Source organism: Nycticebus coucang, chromosome 3 (assembly GCF_027406575.1).
Source record: "Nycticebus coucang isolate mNycCou1 chromosome 3, mNycCou1.pri, whole genome shotgun sequence".
Lineage (NCBI taxonomy): Eukaryota > Metazoa > Chordata > Mammalia > Primates > Lorisidae > Nycticebus > Nycticebus coucang.
The window spans coordinates 95,053,528-95,070,459 of NC_069782.1; the positions used below are offsets into that span (position 1 = coordinate 95,053,528).

Here is a 16,932-nt window from a genome sequence, read left to right on the forward strand (position 1 = left end):
TTGTCTTTTGCATCAGTGTGGAGGTTAGGTTCTGTCCTTTAATATCTGAGTTCTTACTTTGCTGCTGATCCATTGAGCTGGTCTTGTTGTGGCGAATTTCCTCAATGTTTGTATATCCGTAAATGATTTGATTTCTCCGTCAATTTTTAAGATTAGCTTAGCAGGGTACAGAATTCTGGGCTGGAAATTGTTCTGTTTAAGTAGATTAAAAGTAGATGACCATTGTCTTCTTGCTTGGAAAGTTTCATTAGAGAAGTCTGCGGTCACTCTGATGGATTTGCCCCTGTAGGTCAACTGACGCTTACTCCTGGCAGCTTGCAGAATCTTTTCTTTTGTCTTGACTTTGGACAGGTTCATCACAATGTGTCTTGGAGAAGCTCGGTTAGAGTTGAAGCGACATGGGGTCCGCTATCCCTCTGAAAGCAGTGTGTCAGAATCTTTGGTGATATTTGGGAAATTGTCATTCATGATCTTCTCTAGTATGGCTTACATTCCTCTGGGACATTCTTCTTCCCCTCCTCGGATTCCTATAACTCGTATGTTGTAATGCTTCATAAAGTCCCATAATTCTGACAGTGAACGTTCTGCTGTCTCTCTCTTCTTTTCTGCCTCTTTTACTATCTGAGTTATCTCAAGAACTTTGTCTTCTACCTCTGAAATTCTTTCTTCTGCATGGTCTAACCTGTTGCTGATACTTTCCATTGCATCTTTAAGTTCCCTAATTGACTGTTTCAGTTCCTTCAGCTCTGCTATATCCTTTCTATATTCTTCATATCGTTCATCTCTTATTTGATTCTGTTTTTGGATTTCCTTTTGGTTATTTTCCACTTTATTAAGCAGTTTCCTTTATTGTTTCCATCATTTCTTTCATTGTTTTCATTATGTGTATTCTTTTTTTTTTTTTTTTTTTGTGGTTTTTGGCCGGGGCTGGGTTTGAACCCGCCACCTCCGGCATATGGGACCGGCGCCCTACTCCTTGAGCCACAGGCACCGCCCTCATCATGTGTATTCTAAATTCCCTTTCTGTCGTTCCTAACATTTCTTTATAGGTGGAATCCTCTGTAGTAGCTACCTCATGGTCCCTTGGCGGAGTTGTTCTGGACTGGTTCTTCATGTTGCCTGGAGTTCTCTGCTGATTCTTCCTCATGAGTGATTTCTTTTATCTGTTTCCTTGCCCTAATATTCCTTTCACTTCCTCTTGCTCTTTATGTTCTCATGCCTGTGGACTAAGGTTTCGATGAGTCCTTTTGGTACAGGACCAGAAAGATAAGAAGGTTGAAGAGCAAGAAAGGGCTGGAAGAAAGGAGGAACGAGCGAAAAGAAAAAGAAGGAAATAGAGAAAGGAGAGGAGGTGGGTAAAAGGAACATTGACAAAAAGAAGAGAGGCACAGAAAGAGGGAGACAGAGCAATATAGGTGTACAGTAGGGTACTTTGACACAACCTTAAAAAAAACCCACCTTCTGGGAGTGCCCCGTTTGGTGGTTCCCTTGAGGTCAACAGCTCTTTGCTAACCTGGTCAGACACAGTACCGCACCTCCACCAAGTAGAGAGGAAAGACAAAAATGCTATAAATCAGACCAAAACAAGCAAACAGAAAACTTCACGGGATAAAATTGGGTGAAAAACCAAATAATAGCGGTAGGAACATTAGCAAAAATGAAGTTTAAGTTATTGAAAAAGGCAGCAATGGGAAATTATAATTACACTAGAAAAATTGAGAAAGAAAAAATCTGTACGGAAAAGGTTGAAATTAAAAAACAAAACAACATCAAAATAAACAGAAAAACAACCAAACCAAAAAAACACACCAAAAACAAAGCAGTATGTATATGTTGTTGAATATTGTCTGGACAACACGTCATCTTCTGGGGTATGAGCATTAATCACAGTGCTGATATGACTGGAAGCTGCAGATTTCTCCAACCCCAGCAGGTAGACACCCTAAATCTCTCTTCTGCCCACTTAAAAGGCACTTTGAACTTGTAAACTCGCTGAGTAGAAGCTTTCCCAGGAAAGTGCTCGTCACTGGAAACACTGCTGAAGTGGCTATCCTCTTACCCAGTGCGCCAAAACCCATCTCACTCTGCCCCTGAGGGTTAGGGCTGTAATGTGGCTCAGACCCCGCCCTTAGGCTACTCAGTCGCTGGGTTACTAGCTCCTGCCTGCTTCTTGCTCTGCGACCCTGAGGGCGGAGCTCGCTGGGGCAGATCACTCACAATGGCTCCCTGTGGCCCACAACCAAGCACTATTGGCTCCATCTGGCTCAGACTGGGGCCCTAGACAATGGCCAAAGTTCTCCACACTCACGCTTAGGCTCTCCCCAAGGCAGTTCAACTGAGTGCCAAGTCCAAAGACACCAAAACAGTTCACAGGTAAGGCCTTTCCAGTTTGCAGTCTCGCTGCTGCTGTACTTACTTACAGTTGCTGGCGGGTTTAGACCGATTGAACACACACGACCACTTGCCTGTTTTCCACTGTTTTAGTCCTCCTCTTGGGGTCCAGAAGTCTCTCACTGACTCCCTGTATCCTCACAAGGATGATTATGGGCAGATCCCACCAGCCAGAGATGCCTGGAGTCCTATCTCCCCAGACTCACAGTGCCCAGATGCAAGGAAGCTGTTACTGGGCCGCCATCTTGCTCCAAAGCCTCCACTCTTTGTTTTTCTATGCAGTTATTTGGAAGGAGAAATTTTCACCCTTTGCTGCTGCTTCCTTCGCCAGATGTAAGTTTCAGGTTTTATTATTGCAGTAAGAAGGCAGCTCGGTGTGTGTGGGTGGGTGTGTGTGTTTTAAGAAAGTGAACCTTATAGGTGCTTGATGGACAGAGGACAGTTTCATAGAATATCATAGAATTTCATAGAAGGTGAAGTACCACAGAATATTGACCAGCTTTTTGATAGCAACCTCCTTAGGCAAGAATATGTACAAAAGTTCTTTGTAAAATCTGACATTTCTGTAAGATGATTATTTTTTCCAAGTTATCGTTTTATACAATAGACTCAGGAGATTTGTGTGACTTAAATTAACTTTACATTCTCAGGCAGATCATTAAAATAGCTCTTTGCTATTGGAAAATATTCTCTGAACATGCTTAGCTGAAGTATGAGCTTTCCTCATTTTTTCTGTCAGTAATGTCACTTTGAGGCATGAAAATGTATTTTTTCTGGACACAAACATTAATCTCTACCATATTTTGGCAGTCATCCTGGTGTCTTCAATGAAGAACTTTCAATCTCATTTGTTTCATCTAAAGACATTTGTGGAGGTATTTTAAAAATTATTTGACATAATTAAAGTCTAATACAGTGTTGTATTTTGAGTGGTATCACTGTTACACAGTAAAGATTATATTTCCAGTAGCTTATCCCAGTCTTCAAGTGCTTGTGTTATTATCTAGTAATAAAATGAGAAAGGCTTCTAAGATGATGCATTCAGCCAAATTCTTTTATAGAATGCTGAGCTTTTTTCTACCTTAACTAAATCTTCCTTGAAGACTTTCTTATGTCCTTTTCATTTCCCAACCTAATGTAATTGGATTCCTATTAATGTTTTCTTACAGCCCTCACCTTTGTTTTTTTCTTGCCTTGCATTATGTTTATCTGAGTAGTTGTTTTATCTCCACTACCAAATTATAAGATGTCCGTGGGCAGAGCCATGTCATGCTTATCTTTGTGTCTCTTTGCGGTACTTTCACAGTACCTTGCTCAATGAATAGCTAATGACTTGAATGAAATAATGGCAAATGGGCATTGTAGATGATGTGAAATTTGCTTAAACAAATGAGAGTAATCTAGGATGTTATCCCTTTGATAGGCATTCAGGATAACCTCGTTCCTCCAAAACATACAAAACACTTTTATGTTGTGTTTTTCTTTCCTTTTTTTTTTTTTCCTTTTGTAGAGACAGAGTCTCACTTTATGGCCCTCGGTAGAGTGCCGTGGCCTCACACAGCTCACAGCAACCTCCAACTCCTGGGCTTAAGCGATTCTCTTGCCTCAGCCTCCCAAATAGCTGGGACTACAGGCGTCCGCCACAATGCCCGGCTATTTTTTGGTTCCAGTTTGGCCGGGGCCTGGTTTGAACCCGCCACCCTCGGTATATGGGGCCGGCGCCTTACCGACTGAGCCACAGGCGCCACCCTATGTTTTGTTTTTCTGATATGAACTTTTAGAGTCAGAAAATAATTAGAGGGCAACACCTGTGGGTCAGTGGGTAGGGCGCCAACCCCATATACCAAGGGTGGTGGGTTTGAACCTGGCCCCAGCCAAACTGCAACAAAAAATAGCCAGGCATTGCGGTGGGTGCCTGTGGTCCCAGGTACTCAGCAAGAGAATCGCCTAAGCCTAGGAGTTGGAGATTGGTGTGAGCTGTGACGCCATGACACTCTACCAAGGGAGATAAAGTGAGACTGTGTCTCAGAAAAACGAGGAAGGACTAGAGATAATTGCCACCAATGCTCTTCATCTTCTAGAATATAGTCTCAGTGTGAAGATGGCTTTTACTAGTCATGTCCTGGCCAATGATAGAGCTAGAATGAGAACCTATGTTTTCTGCTCTACTCTACTTGAACAATAATACTCGTCATTACTGTTGGTAAAATCTTCAGGTGCATTAATTAGCATTGGGGATACTAAGAAGCCTAGAACAACACACTTTATCTGTTTAGGTTTGCAGTCTCCTTGGCAAGTTGGCATGTACATATAATAATAGCCTAATGAGCAAGGTACCATAATAGTGGTAAAAATTTTATTAAATAATTCTATAGGAATTCAGAGGAAGAAATCAAGAGTGGAAATAATTGTATATTACATATCTGTTAAGGATGAGGTGGGTTTTCAAGTGAACCTTAAGATGGGCTGGTTCTAAGAATACTATAGAAAACAGTACTGTTTGGCTTGGCACCTGTAGCTCAAGCAGCTAAGGTGCCAGCCACATAATACCAGAGCTGGTGGGTTCAAATCCAGCCCGGGCCCACCAAACAACAATGACAACTACAACCAAAAAATAGCCAGGCGTTGTGGCGGGCGCCTATAGTCCCAGCTACTTTGGAGGCTGAGGCAAGAGAATTGCTTAAACCCAAGAGTTGGAGGTTGCTGTGAGCTGTGATGCCACAGCACTCTACCCAGAGTGACAGCTTGAGACTCTGTCTCAAAAAGAAAAAAAAGAAAAGAAAACAATACTGTTGGTCATTTTACATGTCTTAGGACATGTATCTATGGCTCGGCGCCTGTGACTCAAGCAGCTAAGGTGCCAGCCACATACGCCTGAGTTGGTGGATTTGAATCCAGCCTGGGCCTGCCAAACAACAATGACGGCTGCAACCAAAAAGTAGCAGGGTGTTGTGGTGGACACCTGTAGTCTCAGCTACTTGGGAGGTGGAGACAGGAGGATTGCTTGAGCCTAGGAGTTGGCAGTTGCTGTGAGCTGTGATGCCACAGCTCTCTACCCAGGGTGACAGCTTGAGGCTCTGTCTCAAAAAAAAAAAAAAAGACATGTATCTAGAAACAGTGATAAAACCAAGCCAGAAACTTGACTATCCTTATTTCCAGACCAATAGCCTATTTATTATACAGTCATATTTAATATTATTTACTATTATTCAACTTACTTTCTATTGAAATCAATAAGCATTTGAATGTGTTTAATGCCCCAAATATAGGGCTTTATGTCTGTGCACAGTACTCATGTTTCAGCTTTTATTAGATACATAAGCCTAGTTTAGTAAGCCCTATAGGCATATAAATTCTGAATATGAAATCAGTTATGAAAATATGATAATTATAATAATTCGCCTAGTCTTCATGTGGAAAAATTTGGCCAACTAATCTGAAGCTCCTTAAATCAGCTCTCATAAATCTCACAAATCTTAAATACAGCCATAGCAGATGCTCATTTGTTTCTTTATTCTCCTAGATTCAAGATTCATGGCAATTATTGTTTTCATAGATTGCACCTGTTTTGGGAGGTAACTTACAATCTTTGCAAAGAATAAGCATTACAAATATTAGAGAAATAAGGGCGGCGCCTGTGGCTCAAGGAGTAGGGCGCCGGTCCCATATGCCGGAGGTGGTGGGTTCAAACCTAGCCCCGGCCAAAAACCACACACACACACACACACAAAAAAAAAACAAATTTATTAGAGAAATAAATGCACTTGTTTATGTTTGCACTGCCGCCTAGTGTGTAATATGTTCTTTTAGATTGCAGCTTTAATAAAATATTAATAAAGAAAAAGTACATCCATCTGTATTGTGAAACAGTGATGACATAATTATCTCAGTTGAATTGGGCATACTGGGATTTTAAGAATAGAGTTAGGCATCTTATTTACCATTAAAAAATTCATTAAAATTTTCTGTTATCTTTTTGTTTTACTGTTTTTAAAGGTAAATATGGCAGAATGATGTGTAATCTTGTTTTCCAGTAGTTTGGAAATGGAACTTTTGGGGATATTTTTGAGAACTTTGCTGTCTAGATTAAATCATTCTTTTCAGTAATGAAATGTACAATCTATTGAAGTATTTTGAAAGTCTAATCAGCTGTTAGAAAGCAAAAGCTTAGATGGAAAAAAATCTTCCAGTACTGGTGGAGCTCAGATTGAATCAGAAAGGTATTGAAATGGGCTCGGCGCCTGTAGTTCAAGTGGCTAAGGTGCCAGCCACATACACCAGAGCTGGCAGGTTCGAATCCAGCCTGGGCCTACCAAACAACAATGGCAGCTACAACCAAAAAATGCCTGGGCATTGTGGTAGGCAGCCATAGTCCCAGCTACTTGGGAGGTTGAGGCAAGAGAATTGCTTGAGCCCAGGAGTTGGAGGTTGCTGTGAGCTGTGATGCCATGGCACTCTAGCCAGGGCAACAGCTTGAGGCTCTATCTCAAAAAAAAAAAAGAAAGAAAGAAAGAAACGTATTGAAGTGATTCAAGTTGAAAAAGTTTTAGAAGATGGCTGACTGAAGCCAGCTTTCCACAGAGGCTCCTGTCCAGAAGGAGAGTTAAAGGACATTTAGCAAATAATCTGGTGGATTAGAGCTGCGTCAAGAGAGAAGGTTCAAGAACGCACATCAACCCTGCTGAGGTGAACTGCAACCCCAAAAATACGAGCAAAAGGTACAAAATCCATCACCAAGCAGACAGGATTCCCTTCCCCCATGAGAACGGCGCAGAGTACTCCATACAAGCAAACGAGCAGAGTTCAAAAGTCCTCTTATTATATCCCACGGGAGAGACCCTCTAAAAACTAGACCTACTTCCCCTATTAGGGTGCTATGGCGCTCTCCTGCCAGGCATAAAACTGTACAAAACTGTATATATTCTCTACCTGCAATTCTGAACTCCCAGCACTCCCCTCCACTCTCACTCTGAGGTCTGGAAGCCTGTACCCCAGGAGTCCAGATTCTAGGGTATTTTCTCGAGGGTATGGACAGGGAATGGACTGCTATTGGTTAGTGCTGATTCTGCAGCACCGGAGTGAGGAGAACGGTTGGCTGAGAGGGAACCATCCAGGAGCAGTGGTACCCCGACGCACAGAGCAGCAGTCACAGTGGCAATAATAGGGCTCATCCCCGGATATTCTGGAGTCACACCCCCGTCTCTCTGGGCAACCAGAGGAGGCCGGGCATCTTCTATGGTGGCAGCCACTGGCAGAACAGATCTGGGATGGAAACGCAGGCCCAGTGAGTAAAGGGTTTGTCTGAGGTGGTACTGGCCTGGGCAGAGCACGGGGTATAGAATACACACACGCAGAGCCAGCAGGTTCCCAGGGCAGGCCTGACCCAGAGGACCACTTTACTGAGTGTGGGATGCACCTGGCCCTCAGGGGATAATTAGCCGAGACAAAGAAGGGCAGGCAGAGGCTGGAACTGACAGCTAATTGCGTGCCGCTGGAATACAAATGGCAGCAAGACCAGGCAGCAGCACAGACAGGGCCTGAGGCGCAGGTTCTGTGAACTCAAGCAGCGTCTCCTCTGCAGGGGAATATAGGTGGGACAGAAACAAATTCTGCGAAGTTGTTCTGTTCTATCAGTAACATCAATCAGGGGCAGGGCTTGGAACTGAGTGAACACCCCCCAGCCTCCATCAAGTGCCCGAGGTTGTCAGGCCTCACCTCCCCCTGCTGGATAGAGGTAGAGAGCAGCGGCCTGGCTGAGCAGATATAGATTTCCTTGTGATTCAGGCAGGTGCAAACCCCTGGAGTATTTGCTCATTGGAGGCAACTGGGTCACAGCCCTGCGGGGTCATCAGTGACTGGGTGTGACAGAAGTACAAGGTGGGGAAGGAGGCATTAACCTTCCACGACTAATCTATTTGCTGGGTGGGTCCTCCTGATCTCACAGAGCACCAGAGTGAGTCATATTTGAGTTGTCAGCAGACCCCTGTGATCTAGTTGCCAGAGATCTTTTAAACTCTCCCACCTGAGACAGGTGCTGACTGAGACAATTGATTTGGACCTCATGAACTGGGCCAATCACCCGAGGACTAGCCAAGTGGTACTCTGGGTGTGTGGTTGTGGGAAGGTTTGATTTTTCTTTTCCATTTGTTGCCTTTTGGGGGTGGGGTGACTTAATTGCTGGTATTTCTCCACAGCTGAGACTTCAACCCAGAGTAACTGATTCACTAGGGTCAGACAGAGACCAGCTGAAAACAAGACAGAGCTGCTTAGCCCCACCACACCAAGCAGGTCCCGCGTTTCTCAGGCCATAGCACTCTACGGGTACTTGGCAAAGCTCCAGGGGAAAAGGTACAGACACCAGTCCCAGCTTTTGGGCAAAGGGCTGGTTAATCACTACTCCTGGAGCCCCTAACCCAACTTCTCTTTATCTGCTCATCTAGTCAAATAGTGTAAAATAATCATGGGGAAGAATCAGCAGAAAAACTCTGGTAACATGAATAACCAGAGTAGATCAACACCCCCCCCCCCAAAGAAAGATATGGCAGACACAACTGAAGATCCCATTCATAAAAAGATGGCCAAGATGTCAGAAATTGAATTCAGAATTTGGATTGCAAACAAGATTAATAGAAGGGAGGAAAAGATTGAATTAGAAATTCGAGGAGCAATTCAAAAGTTGTCTCAAGAATTCAACGAATTTAAAGACAAAATCACCAAAGATTTTGATACATTGAGGCAAGAATTTGCAGCCCTCAAAGATCTGAAAAATACAGTAGAATCCCTCAGTAACAGAGTGGAGCAAGCAGAACAAAGGATTTCTGACATTGAAGACAAAGCCTTTGAATGCTCCCAAACTCTCAAAGAGGACGAGAAATGGAGAACAAAAACTGACCATTCTCTCAGAGAGCTCAGGGATAATTCGACGAAATATAATAATTCGCCTCATAGGAATCCGTGAAAGTGATGAAGTGGCTTTGCAAGGCACAGAGGCTCTTCTCCACGAAATTATGAAAGAGAATGTTCCAGACATGCCAAGAGATTCTGAAATTCAGATGGCAGACAATTTCAGAACTCCAGCATGACTTAACCCAAATAAGACAACCCCCAGGCACATCATAATTAACTTCACTAAAGTTAATATGAAGGAGAAAATTCTGAAAGCAGCCAGTCATAAGAAAACCGTAACATACAAAGGGAAGAATATTAGAATGACTGCAAGATCTCTCTGCTGAATCCTTTCAAGCCAGAAGAGGGTGGTCATCAACTTTTAATCTCCTAAAACAAAATAACTTTCAACTCCCGATCCTGTATCTGGCTAAACTGAGTTTCATTTATGATGGAGAAATTACATACTTCATTCACATGTTGAAGAAATTTGCCATAACTAAACCAGCTCTTCAGGATATTCTCAGACCTATCTTCCATAATGACCAACACAGTCTTCTACCTCAAAAGTAAACTCACTCAGAAACTTTTGATCAAACTGCAACTTCCACAGTGGTAAATGTATTAAAAATGTCCACTGGACTTTTGAAAAACTCAATACCCAAAATTTTACCAGGCTTATCAATATTCTTCATTAATGTGAATGGCTTAAACTGTCCTCTAAAAAGGCATAGGTTGGCTGACTGGATACAAAAACTCAGGCCAGATACCTGCTGCAGACAAGAATCTCATCTTGTCTTAAAAATAAACATAGACTCAGGGTGAAGGGATGGTTGACTATATTTCAGGCAAAAGAAAATCAGAAAAAAGCAGGTGTTGCAATTCTAATTGCTGATACAATAGGCTTTAAACCAACAAAAGTAAGGAAGGATAAGAATGGACACTTCATATTTGTTAAGGGTAATACTCAAAATAATGAGATTTCAATTGTAATATTTATGCACCTCAATTTATAAGAGAAACTCCAATGGACATGAACGACTTGATTTCCTCCAGCTCCATAATAGTCAGAGATTTTAACACTCCTTTGCAGTGTTGGATAGATCCTTCAATAAGAAGCTGAACAAAAAAATTTTAGATTTAAACCTAACTGTCCAATATTTGGATTTAACAGACATCTACGAGAACATTTCATCCCAACAGAACTGAATACACATACTTCTCATCAGCCCACGGAACATACTCCAAAATCGATTACATCTTAGGTCACAAGTCTAACTTCAGTAAATTTAAAGGAATAGAAATTATTCCTTGCATCTTCTCGGACCACCATGGAATAAAAGTTGAACTCAGTAACAACAGGAATCTGCATACTCATACATAAACATGGAAGTTAAATAACCTTATGCTGAATGATAGCTGGGTCATAGACAAGATTAAGAAGGAAATTACCAAATTTTTGGAACAAAACGACAATTAAGACACGAATTATCAGAACCTCTGGGATACCACAAAGGCAGTCCTAAGAGGGAAATTTATAGCACTGCAGGCCTTCCTCAAGAGAACGGAAAGAGAGGAAGTTAACAACATAATGGGACATCTCAAGCAACTGGAAAAGGAAGAACATTCCAACCTCAAACCCAGTAGAAGAAAAGAAATAACCAAAATTAGAGCAGAACTAAATGAAATTGAAAACAAAAGAATTATACAACAGAACAATATATCTAAAAGTTGGTTTTTTTTTTAAAAGGTCAATAAAATAGATAAAGCTTTAGCTAACCTAACCAGGAAAAAAAAAAAGAGTAAATTCTCTAATTTCATCAATCAGAAATGACAAAGATGAAATAACAACAGATTCCTCAGAAATTCAAAAAATCCTTAAAATTACAAGAAACTTTATTCTCAGAAATATGAAAATCTGAAGGAAATTGACCAATACTTGGAAGCACGTCCCCTTCTACGACTTAGCCAGAATCAAGTGGAAATGTTGAACAGGCCTATATCAAGTTCTGAAATAGCATCAACCATACAAAATCTCCCTAAAAAGAAAAGCCTGGGAACAGATGGCTTCATGTCAGAATTCTACCAAACCTTTAAGGAGGAACTAGTACCCATAGTACTCGACCTGTTCCAAAGTATAGAAAAAGAAGGAATACTACCCAACACATTCTATGAAGCAAACATCACCCTGATCCCCAAACCCGAAAAAGACCCAACAAGAAAAGAAAATTATAGACCAATATCACTAATGAATATTGATGCAAAAATATTCAACAAGATCCTAACAAACAGAATCCAGCAACACATCAAACAAATTATCATGGCCAAGTGGATTTTATCCCAGGGTATCAAGGCTGGTTCAATACATGTATATCTATAAATATAATACAGCACATAAACAAATTAAAAACAAAGATCGCATGATTCAGTTGATGCAGAAAAAGGTTTTGATAATATCCAGCATCCCTTCATGATCCCTTAAGAAATTTGGTAATAAGAACAGTTAAGAAAATTGGTATAGAAGGGACATTTCTTAAACTGATAGAGGCCATCTACAGCAAACCCACAGCCAGTAACGTATTGAATGGAGTTAAATTGAAATCATTTCCACTCAGATCAGGAACCAGGCAAGGTTGTCCATTGTCTCCACTGCTCTTTAACACTGTAATGGAAGTTTTAGCTATCACAATTAGGGAAGAAAAGGCAATCAAGGGTATCCATATAGGGTCAGAAGAGATTAAACTTTCACTGTTTGCAGATGATATGATTGTATATCTGGAAAACACCAGGGATTCTACTATAAAACTCTTAGAAATGATCAAGGAATACAGCAGCGTCTCAGGTTACAAAATCAACATTCATAAATTGGTAGCCTTTATATATACCAACAATAGTCAAGCTGAAAAAGTGAAGGACTCTATTCTGTTCACAGTAGTACCAAAGAAGGTGAAATATTTACGAGTTTATCTAACAAAGAACGTGAAATATCTCTATAAAGCGAACTATGAAACTCTAAGAAAAGAAATAACTGAAAATGTTAACAAATGGAAAAACATACCATGCTCATGGCTGGGAAGAATCAACATTGTTAAAATGTCCATACTACCCAAAGCAATATAGAATTTTAATCCCTATTAAAGCTCCACTGTCATACTTTAAAGATCTTGAAAAAATAATACTTCCTTTTATATGGAATCAGAAAAAACCCTTGAATAGCCAAGACATTACTCAGAAATAAAAACAAAGCAGGAGGAATCACGCTACCGGACCTCAGACTATACTATAAATCGATAGTGATCAAAACAGCATGGTACTGGCACCAAAACAGAGAGGTAGATGTATGGAACAGAATAGAGAACCAAGAGATGAACCCAGCTACTTACCGTTATTTGATCTTTGACAAGCCAATTAAAAACATTCAGTGGGGAAAAGATTCCCTATTTAACAAATGGCGCTGGGTGAACTGGCTGGTGACCTGTAGAAGACTGAAACTGGACCCACACCTTTCACCATTAACTAAGATAGACTCTCATTGGATTAAAGATTTAAACTTAAGACATGAAACTATAAAAATACTTGAAGAAAGTGCAGGGAAAACTCTTGGAGAAAATGGCCTGGGTGAATATTTTATGAGGAGGACCCCTCCTGAGCAATTGAAGCAGCATTAAAAATATACTACTGGGACCTGATCAAACCGGTAGGGGTCCTCAAACTGCGGCCCGTGGGCCACATGAGGTGGTGTTATTGTATTTGTTCTGTTTTGTTTTTTTTTACTTCAAAATAAGATATGTGCAGTGTGCATAGGAATTTGTTCATAGTTTTTTTTTGACCATAGTCCAGCCCTCCAATGGTCTGAGGGACAGTGAACTGGCCACCTGTTTAAAAAGTTTGAGGACCCCTGCATTCTGCGCAGCCAAGAACACAGTAAGTAAAGCAAGGAGACAGCCCTCAGAATCAGAGAAGATATTTGCAGGTTATGTCTCTGACAAAGGTTTAATAACCAGAATCCTCAGAGAACTCAAACGTATTAGCAAGAAAAGAACAAGTGATCCCATCTCAGGGTGAGTGAGGGACTTGAAGAGAAACCTCTCTGAAGAAGACAGGCGCACGGCCTACAGACACATGAAAAAAATGCTCATCATCCTAAATCATCAGAGAAATGCAAATCAAAACTACTTTGAGATATCATCTAACTCCGGTAAGATTAGCCCATATCACAAAATCCCAAGACCAGAGATGTTGGTGTGGATGTGGAGAAAAGGGAACACTTCTACACTGCTGGTGGGAATCCAAATTAATATGTTCCTTTTGGAAGGGTGTTTGGAGAACTCTTAGAGATCTAAAAATAGACCTGCCATTCAATCCTATAATTCCTCTACTAGGTATATACCCAAAAGACCAAAAATCACATTATAACAAAGATATTTGTACCAGAATGTTTATTGCAGCCCAATTCATAATTGCTAAGTCATAGAAGAAGCCCAAGTGCCCCTTGATCCACGAATGGATTAATAAACTGTGGTATATGTACACCGTGGAATATTATGCAGCCTTAAGAAAGATGGAGACTTTACCTCTTTCATGTTTACATGGATGGAGCTGGAACATATTCTTCTTAGTAAAGTATCTCAAGAATGGAAGAAAAAGTACCCAATGTACTCACCCTTATTATGAAACTCATTTATGGCTTTCATATGAAAGCTATAACCCAGTTATAACCTAAGACTATGGGGAAGGGGGAGAGGCAGGGAAGGGGAGTGGGGAGGATGGACAGAGGGAAGGTGATTGGTGGGATTACATCTACGGTATATCTTACAAGGGTACATGTGAAACTTTCTAAATGTAGAATGTAAATATCTCAACACAATAACTAAGAACATGCCAGGAAGGCTATGTTAACCAGTGTGACGAAAATACGTCAAATGGTATATAAAACCAGTATATGGTGCCCCATGATTGCATTAATGTACACAGCTACAATTTAATAATAAATAAAAAAAAAAAAAAAGTTTTAACCTTTTTTTAAGGTGTGGACTGGGGTAGGGTTGTCTAATAAAAATAACATTCTACTCAGAAATAGCACTGGATGGAATAGTGGGTATTGCATCATACTTAAACATTGTTTTATATCTAAAACAAACCTTAGGTGAAAAGAATTACCCTCTTTTTACAGTGAAGAAAAGATGAAGCTTTAGGGCTGGGAATAGACTGCAAGAAAATAAAATAAAGGTAACTTATTCTAATAGCTCTTAGAACAACAGTGATGAACCCTTAAAATAAAGATTATCATACTCATTTATTATAGGGAATATACAAATTAGATGATTTTTTTAACCTATTATGTAAATAGAAAAAGATTGCTAATACAGGTTGAGTATCCCTTATCTGAAATGCTTGGGACCAGAAGCATTTTGTATTTTGGAGTTTTTTTGATTTTTGGAATATTTGCATATACATGAAATATCTTAGGGAGAGATGAGAACCAGTCTAAACATGAAATTTGTTTGTGTTCCATACACACTTTATGCATATAACCAGCACTTAATTTTATACAGTATTTCAAATATTTTTTTGTGTGAAGCAGTTTGTGTGCGTTGAATCATCAGAAAGCAAGTGTCACCTTTGTATCATGGGTATCATAGCTAGAAAACAGTACCTCAAAATGAAAGCCTCAGAGGCAAAAGTTTTTCTCTGACCTTCTCCTGTCCTCTTGCCTCTAAGCCCCATTCTTCCCTGAGACGGAATTCCTTTTCCTGAAAGCCAGTCATAAAACCTAAAATTGTTCCATGTAAAAACTGGCCATAAAAAAATTATCTACCTACTTTGTTTGTCTGTAGATCATAAGATCCATATTCAAGAGAGCACTGTCTACACCCAGAAAAAAGAAACATACCTCATAGTGGCTAAGAAAAATCTATACAGATAGGCTTTGCCAGGTTTCCCCACTCAGTATTAGATCAGACCCTTTTTGTCCAGTCATAAATCTACATGGCTGTCCATACTTTGTTAAACCTAAGCATAAAAATGAACAAATTTCCCCTGCATCTTTGGGTCTTTATTCTGAAAACTCCCATGAATCCATGTTAAATGAATTAATATGTCTTATTTTCTTACTGATCAATCTACCTTATATCAGTGATTTTCCAGCAAACACTTAAAAGACCAAGGGTACTTTGTCCCCTGTGGACAATCTGCAGTGGTTTGCCATAACTCTCATTTCTGACTTTGAATCTTGATGCCACCCATAGGGAATCATCTTTTTTATACCTATAGATAAGTACGTCATAGTAAAAAATATGACAATTTTAATACAATGAAAAAATAAAGTGTTGGATATGGCATGTTTCACTTGTAGCTTCATGTTGGTGCTCAAAATTGTTAAGAATTTGGAGCATTTCAGATTTTTGGATTAGGGGTGCTGACCCTGAATCTAATAGAGGAAAAGGAGTTTTTTCACACACTGCTGGTGGTTGTAAATGGGGATGTCAGTATTAAAGGCAGCGTCGGTCAAATTTGAGAATGTTCACACTACTTTTAACCTAGCAATTTTACTTCTAGATATCTGTCTCACAGATATACTCGAATGAAAATGAATTAAAATAAATGCATATGGAAAAAGGGTCTATAGCCATGTTCATAATGGCAAAGTATGGAAACTACCTGTGACATAGGAAGAAAGATACATTTGGTTCCTGCCCCTGGTTTCTGCACAGAACCCTTAAAACCCTAGGGCAGTGGTTCTCAACCTATGGGTCGCGACCCCTTTGGGGGTTGAACGACCCTTTCACCGAGGTCGCCTAAGACCATCCTACATATAGATATTTACATTACAATTCATAACAGTAGCAAAATTACAGTTATGAAGTAGCAATGAAAATAATTTTATGGGTGGGGGGTCGCCACAACATGAGGAACTGTATTAAAGGGTCGTGGCATTAGGAAGGTTGAGAACCACTGCCCTAGGGGATTCTTCTGAGAGATAGGTTTGAGAGGAATTCATTTTTTATTCATGATAAGCCCCTTTGTATGATATCTAAGTTTTTGCTAATGAGGTAACTCTAAGAGGATGGGGGCCAGTTGCCAGAGGAGTAGTCACATGATTGAACTTTTAGCTTTCCTACTCCCCACGATCAGGGAAGGGGGGGCGGTGGAGATTGAGCTCAGTTACTAATGAACAATAGTTTAGCCATACTAATGTAATGAAACCTCCATAAAGACCCTGACTGAGGGGATTCAGACAGCTTCTGGGTTGGTGAACTGATGGAGGTACTGTGGTGTACTCTGAGAGGGTATACAAGCTCGGTGCCCTTTGCAGCATATCTTGGCTTTCTTCCACTTGGCTATTCATGAGTTGTATCCTTTATAATAAACTGGTAATAGGAAGTAAACTTTTTCTGAATTCTATGAACCATTTTAGCAAAGTATTGAACCCAAGGAGGTAGTCCTGCTAACCCCAATTTATAGTTTGTTAATGAGGGAGGCCTGGATTTTTAATTGGCATTTGAAATAGATCAGTCTTCTGTGACAGAGCCCTCAATTTTTGGGATCTTCACTTACTCTAGGTAGTGTCAAAATTTAATTTAATCATTGGACACCCAGTTTGGTGTCCAGAGAGTTAGACAATTTGTTGTCGGTATGGATAAAACATACGTATTT

General features: G+C 40.4%; 1 protein-coding gene across 3 annotated transcripts in view; it reads left to right on the forward strand.

Annotated features, from left to right (window-relative positions):
- The window catches only part of MICU1 (mitochondrial calcium uptake 1), a 255,844-nt gene that overhangs the window by 30,985 nt on the left and 207,927 nt on the right, over positions 1 to 16,932 (forward strand). The window contains exon 1 of one of the 3 annotated variants that reach the window (XM_053586213.1): positions 1,329 to 1,351. The exons of 1 other annotated variant lie outside the window; for it this stretch is intronic. The gene's annotated coding sequence lies outside the window, so the exon portion shown is untranslated. Of the gene's footprint in view, positions 1 to 1,328; positions 1,352 to 13,178; positions 13,201 to 16,932 lie in introns of those variants that run through there. One more of the 3 variants, XM_053586210.1, reaches the window with a different exon arrangement.